The sequence below is a fragment of the Mesocricetus auratus genome, unplaced genomic scaffold (genome assembly GCF_017639785.1).
Source record: "Mesocricetus auratus isolate SY011 unplaced genomic scaffold, BCM_Maur_2.0 Super-Scaffold_100013, whole genome shotgun sequence".
In the NCBI taxonomy this organism is placed as follows: Eukaryota; Metazoa; Chordata; class Mammalia; order Rodentia; family Cricetidae; genus Mesocricetus; species Mesocricetus auratus.
Window position 1 is genome coordinate 14,783,746 of NW_024429196.1, and position 7,766 is coordinate 14,791,511.

The following is a 7,766-nucleotide window of genomic DNA, read 5'->3' on the forward strand; positions in this document are numbered from 1 at the left end:
GCTAGGGTAAGGATTCTGGAGCCTGGGGGCGTGGCTGTTGCCACCTGGCTGAGCTCTCTGGGATTCAGTTTCCTTATCTCTGAAGTCCAGAATTGGAGCATGGTGACTCTTCCTTCCCTGTTGTCTGTATCACATTGTGGTTCCTGAGCTTGTTCCTCCGGCCCAAATGGGAAAACATCATTAGGCAAAGCACATCAAGTACTCACTGGGGACCTGAGAGAACATACAGTGTTTTGACTTATATATGAAATGTGCTCATATTAAAATAGAAAACATAAGCTTTGTCAGTGGGCTACTCTACTGAGGAGCTTATACCAAACGTGCTATAGGGGAGTGGGGCCTGCTTGGAGGCAGGAGGATCCTGGGGCCGTGTCGTAGTGAAGAGGCTGTGCCTTTCTGAAGAATCTATCCTGGCTGACGCGACTTCCTGTTTGTTGTCAGCTGCTACAAGGTGAGCATCTCTGTCCTTCTTCTGTGCTCGTCTGCCTCGACACAGGCTCAGAAACTGCCTATCATAGACAGCAACCTCTGAGACCGTGGGCCAAAATAACCTTCCCGCTTTTTAAATCGGTCCTCTCAGGTATTTATCATAGCCATGAAAAAAGTGGCAGGAACGCACAGGCTCTCCAGGGCTTCAACCACCATTCTCTGAGATGCCAGTCCTGAGCAACAGAGTGTGGAGAGTGTACTGGCCGTGTACAGAAGCCCATTCTCCGGGGAAGGCATCGAGTTGTATTCTAAAATTAACGGTGCAATAACGAACGGCTAAGAGCTGCTTTGCAATACTTATGGCGCCGCTGAAGAATCTGAGAGCTGGGGAAAGTGAACAGGATGTTCGCAGGCGGAGCAGCGCTGTGACTGCGAAATCAATCACGCAGCCGTGTTTATATTGCAAAATGTAGAAAATAGATTATTTTAATTGCTAATTGTTCTCGAGACCCCTACCAAGATATTTTTAAAAACGTGGCCTAAATGTTCTCCTTGACAGGCACAGTGAAGGAATTACAGTCCATTCAGCCGCTGACACGCTGCTGATTGAAGTACAAAGAGGAGTAATCAGGGTTGTTGGTTTTTTTCTTGTGGCTTTTAACATTTACAAAGAAAATGATTTCAAGGGGTATACCGTAGAAAGACACACGTCTGTAAACAGTTACCAATCAGCCAAATACTCCCATTACTGGAAATACCCCCTCTCCTCTCGTCCCTTACCAGCTCCTACACCCCACAATCAGCATCAAAATGCAACATGGATTATTCTTTTGTTTGTGACTCAGAGGGAAGACGATGAAGGTTTAGACTGGAGGGCACTGAGACACCAGGACCACGTCTGGGATAACTTCACAGACACAGACCTATCACCACAACACAGCCGGGAAAAGGTGGAATGCTCCAAAATTAAGATGAGGGGAGCAAGGGCCAGGAAGCAGGGAGGGTGCCGGGACTAAACACCTTGGTTGGGCCATATCCCTGCTGCTCTTTAGAACAGGGCCTGGAGAACTCAGAGTGAGCTTTAAGATGGACAGAAGTCTATAGAGAGGGAAGCGATGGCGGTAGACAAACACGGAAATCAGCTGCTGATTCGTCATAGATTTCCTCACGTTTGACCTGTTAAAACATGGGCTGCGGGAGGATTATTAGAGGCACAGGAGGGGACTGGCAGAGAAATGAAGGAAGACAAGATACGGTAAAAGAAGGGATGAATGTGACCACAGTATATTATATGCATGTGTGAAAATGTCAAAATGAAACCTGTTACTTTGAACAAATGACAGGCTATTAAAAATGCCATTCCCTAAAGTCCTGAAGCCTCTGCATTGACTCATGGGACACTTGGATGCCACCTTGGTACAGACCAAGGATCTTGAGATCATTGGTCATCAAGGGGAATGGTAACACTGTTTAAGGCCTAAACCAAAGCTGAGTCAGGCCACAGCCACTTGTGACAGCACCCTGGACCACCTAAAAGACAGGCGTACTTAAAATCACTCATGGTGGCTTCCAACACGCCTGAGACCTACGGAAAGCCACTGTCCAGCCCAAAGACTGGGGTTCCGCCACCCATACCACAGGAGTGCCTGCTGGGTCACCTTTTGAGCTCAGACTTCAAGCCAACGTGAACTACGTGACAAGAAAGGCAGTGGTGTGTCATGGGCTTCGATGCTGCATTTCCTTCAAGTATAAATAACGTTTTTTTTTCATAGATTTGCTTCAACTCTGCCATCCTCCCTGAGATGGCGCACTGCTTCCAATTCATTTTCTTGGCTGAGGCATAGCTTTAGAAATCCCCAGTTAACCCTTCCTACCATAAGCATCCTTAACTCCATCACCCAGGGAATGTATGGGGTCTTTCAGGTGAGGAAGAACACGAGCCCTTGTTAGCGTTGACTAACTTGACACAGCCTGGAGTCAGCAGAGGAAAGCCATGGCTGAAGGGTGATCTAGACCACAGCAGCCAGTGGGTATGTCTGTGGTCCACAGACTCCTTCAGGGTTCCCTTAGTAAAGGAATTAGCACCCAGCCCTTTTACTTTTGTAACACACCCACCACTGGGGCCAGGAGGCTGAGGCAGGAGGATCAAACATTCAAGGGCACCCTGAGCTACATGGTGAGGTCCTGTCTCAAATAAAAAAGAAAAAGAAACAAAAGGAAAGACACTCTGACTTCCTCCTCTTTCACTCCCCATCCCAGCAACATCATACACACACACACACACACACACACACACACACACACACACACACACACACAATATCACAGCCAAGGGATTGTGGAAACTTGAAACAACACATTTCTAAGTTGACTCTAGTATGGAGTCAGTTGGTGGAGGAATCTTGAGTTTCACTGTGAATACCAATCTACTCTGTTATTATTTTTTGTGTTACTGTGGGATTGACCACAGGACTTCACACATCTTTGCTTAGCATGTTCGCTAGCACTCAGCCATATCCCAACACTTTTTATAGAAAATTTAATACTTTCTGCAAAAAACGTATCTTCCAACCATTTCCACAGAGCTTTATGGGTACATGGTAATTTACATTTCCTAGTATGTCATGTTTCAAATATAAAGTGTTCCCCACAGAGTTACGTGCTGAAGCCTAGGTCCCTAGCTGGTGACATCTATTTTGGAGGTGGTAGGAACTTTAGGAGATGAGGTGTAGTTAGGAGAAGTAGGACATTGAGTCTGTGTTTCCTGTGGTGCCTTTCTATATTGCTTTCTCTACTTCCTGTGTACCAGGAGGCCAACAGGCCCACCCACGCATTTCTGTTGTCATCACGGAAACCTCTGAAATCATGAGCCAAAATATTTCCTTCCTGCTCAGCATTCACTTATGTCAGGTATATTGTCATAAAACAAAAGCCAAACATATCACATCTATTCTTATACTGTATTATATAAATATTTTATCTTTTTATTAAAACCATTAGGTGACTTCATAGTAGTCTCTGAAATCATGGTCTTCCATGTTTTTATTATACTATGTTTCTTTACTTCATAGTGTCTGCCATGATTTGAGTATAAAGCTGTGATGTTTATTTAGTTAGGTTATTTATTTATTTGTTTGTTTAAGTGTTTCAAGACAGGACTTCTCTGTGTATCCCGGGCTGTCCTGGAACTTGCTTTGTAGACCAGGCTGGCCTCGAACTCAGAGATCTGCCTGCCTCCCAATGCTGTGATTAAAGGTGTGCACCACCATGGCCAGAAATTCAGTTAGGTCTTTCAAATGCATTTTTTGACCCCTGGTATTTTCAGTGTATGGTGGGCTTATTGACTCAACCCATTGTGAGTGAAGGGACACTACACTGGAAACAGCTGTACATTTCCACCACTGACATCAGTGGCTGAGGGCTGTCCAGATGTGCTTTGCAGAACAACAGGAAACAAAACTGTCTACCACAGCACCAGCGCAAAGGAAGCAGGTGGCGACAAAGAGAAGTTTGCACTCTCTTGAGGAATGGGTGATGGGACGTGTCAGTCCATTCTCACCTGTCCAGACCATCACCACAGCTGAGTGACGTCTGTGTGGTGCGTACAGTGGTAATGGAGTCCACACGTGAGAACACCTGTAACCGGTTAGATCTGGACTACTCAGGAAGTGAGCCCAGGAAACTATAAACACCACAAAGAGACAAAAGAAACCTTACAGGGGAACAAAAGACAGAATAAAATCCTCAAATTTAACCTTCTTGTTGCCAGCTCAAAGTGGCTGAGATAAAGCCAGCAAAACCCGCTGAGTTTTAGCTAAGATTGAAGGTGTTTTAAATTTTTTCTCACAATTCAAGTCTAGTTAAGAATATTATCTGTTCACATAAAGGACACAAGACTCTTTAGAGAAAATCTAAGAATTCAGTCTCCACAAACTGACCTCTATGTCACCCAGCAAGCAATCCAAAACTACACAGGCAACTGGAAAGGTCGTTGAGCAGGCAGACACTTGCCAGTCTCCGGTGACTCTCAACCTTCCTAAAGCTGTGACCATTTAACACAGTTCTTAACGTATGGTGACCTCCAACCATAAAGTCATTTTCATTGCTATTTCATAACTGCAATTTTGCTATTGTTATGAATTGTAATGTAAATATATTTGAAGATAGAGGTTTACCAAAGAGGTCAAGACCCACAGATTGAGAACCACTGTCATCCTCAACTTGAGTTTGATCCTCAGAACCTATGAAAATATGGAGGGAGAGAGCTACACAAATCACATGATATGTAAAGGAAAAAGACAAACACAACAATAGCCAGGAAGCATAGTCAACAGAAAAGCAAGGTTCATCCCTAGATGAACCCGGGATTGGACCTAACAGGTGAGGGTTTTGAGCTGGCTGCTCTAACTCCCTCCATGAAATAACACAAAACCACTCTGTCAATAATTCAGAATACCAGCAGTGTGTCAGGGAGTCTCAACCAAGATGTAAGCAGTGTAGAAAACAGGAACATAAATTGAAGACTAAGAAAATACAGGATCTAGAATACAACTTACTTACGACCCCCCAAACCAGAGAGCTATGGCAGAAGGAGGAGTATGAGAACTTGAGGGTAGATGACTGAAAACACCCAAGGTGAAGAACAGAGCTGGGGAGAAGGGGGCGGAGGAAGTGAAGTAAAACAGCAGAAGGTTGGCGAGCTGCTGGGCCGCAGCAGTGGCTAAGGTGTGTGTGTCTGGAATACAAGAAAAAGATGGGGTGCTGAGGAGAAGTGAAGAAACTATGAAAACTTTGAACAAAAGACAAAAGAATCATAGATACAAAGCAAAAATAATAATAATAAAGTACCCACACCAAGACACACTTATCAAAAGTTGCTATTATCCCAAATGCCCCCAATTTTTATGTTAAGCTTATATTAGGCGGTGACCCTTAAACACGTGACTAAGTATGGAGCAAAGCCCTCAGGGATGAGACAGTAGCCCTCATAAAAGGACTCAAGGATGCAGGTTAGTCCCCTCAGTCTCTTCTGTGTCACCATGCAGATGCCCCACTCTGCCCTTCTGCCTTCCACCTTGTGAAGATGCCACACCCACACGGATACCATTCTGGAACCTAGGCCAGGTAACCCCTAGACTCAGAACTTGCTGGGACCTTCATCTTGTATTTCTCAGCTTCTACAAGCACAGGAGGAAACTAAACCCCAGTTTTTATAAATTACCCAGCCAGTGGTATCTTGTTACAGCAGAACATGCAGATTAGGAAAACAGCAATCTAACGACAGTAAACGAACCTTGAAAACACTGAGAAGAAAATGACATATCTCATAGGCTTTAGCAGCTGAACTTCATTGGCAAACCAAGAGCTGGGCAAGAGAAGGAGGGAGGGTGAGTGGAAAGGTGTAAAAGAAAAGAGAAGTAATACATTTTGCAAAGCCCAGAAACTAAGGAAGCACAAGTGAAAAGAAAAACAAGGCTCTTCAGGCAACTGAAAACTAATCCCACCAGGAAGCATGGACTTTGGGCACTGGGGGCACGGCGTAGCGGGAACAGCAGCAGCGCTTGCTACGCAGCATGAGGACCCGAGCATGGATCTCAGGAACCATGTTAAAAGCTGTGGCTTTTTACTGGCGTGCACCTGTAACCCGGGGGCCACGGGGGCCAGAAACAGGAGGGTCGCTGGGGCTTGTTGACTGTGAGCCTAGCTCCAGGTTCAGCAAGAGACTCTGTTTCAGAGGGATAAATGGAGCAGGGCACACCGATGTCCCTCTGACTCCTGCACACAGAATGTATACATCACACACATGTATATGCCCCACACATACACGAGAAAAGTAAAAGCATGCAATTTAAAGAAGTGATAAACAGGACGAATATGCACATATATATAAATAAATAATGTCACACATTAATAATAATTACAGAGTGTCATGGGATGTGGTTGTTTGAATGAAAATTGCCTCATAGGCTCAAAGGGAGCAGGACTATTTGAAAGAATTAGGACTTATCACCCTAATAAAGTCACTGGGGTGACTTTGGGGTTTCAAATGCTCAAGCCAGGCCCAATATCTTCCTCATCCTACTGCCTACAGATCCAGATGTAAAACTCTCAGCTACTCCTCTCTTCCTGCCTACAGATCCAGATGTAAAACTCTCAGCTACTCCTCTCTTCCTGCCTTCAGATCCAGAAGTAGAACTCTCAGTTACCATGTCTGTCTGTACGCCACCATGCTCCCTGCCATGAGAACGGTGTACTAAACCTCTGAAAATATATGCTTTCTAAGAATTGCCAAGGTCATTGTTTCTCTTCACAACAATAGAACCCTGACTAAGACACATGAAAAATTAGGGTGGACAAGATGGCCCAATGAGCATAGTCATTTGCTGCCAAGTCTGATAACCTGATTTTGACCCCCGGAGTCATGTGATAGAAGGAGAGAACCAACTCTAGCAAAAGTTGTCTTCTGACTCCATGTGTACACCAAGGCATGAGTGTCCACAGCCTTGCCAGACTCAAAATAATTGTATTTTAAACCGTGTATTGTTGCTAAAATTCCTTCACAGAGAGAGACAAAAACAACATCACCTCCTCTTCCTAAGGGCTCAATGACAAGTTGAGGTGTAATTCCTCCAGTCTTCACTCCTTTGAGAGCATAAGTGAGGGGTTCCTTACAGGGGTGTGTATATTTCCACCTCAAAAGGCTTCACCAGAAAGTGTTCATCCAGCAGTGTGGCTGTAGCACCCCCTCCCTTCTGGGGTCCATACACTCTAGTCCTTCCCTAGGCCATATGCAGTTGAGGCATATAACACGTGGGAGGGAGGGATACTCAGGTGAGTCTCCAGACCCTCCCCACTCCTGTGAGGGGATTTAAACAGTCAATGGGCGCAGCTGAGATGATCTGCTCCAAGGGAGCACAACTCAATGCTCCAAGATTTGTTTGGCTCTGAGGTTGTTCACAACACGAATGTAAAATTGAGTTACTTGGCCATGGTAACACTAAGTAATGGCATTGGTGTTCTGGATTAGCATTCTTTCAGAATCTGTGATCTAAGTTAGCATTCTTTTAGAAGCCAAAAGAAGTCATGATTTGCATAAGTTAGTAAATGAAATGTCAAATAATGTAAGGCAAACTGAAAGAGGGAAATTGGCTAAGTTTCCGACAACACAAAAAGAATTAGTTAAATACTTTTTACTAACAAATAATTCAAGATTCCCAATTTGTAAACCATCTGTGTGGTTATTATACTGGTGTGTCCAATTGCTGGAATCTTTTTATTTTGTCATTTTGATTCAGAGTCATGTTTATAAAAGAGCAAATTAACAGACAGACACAAAG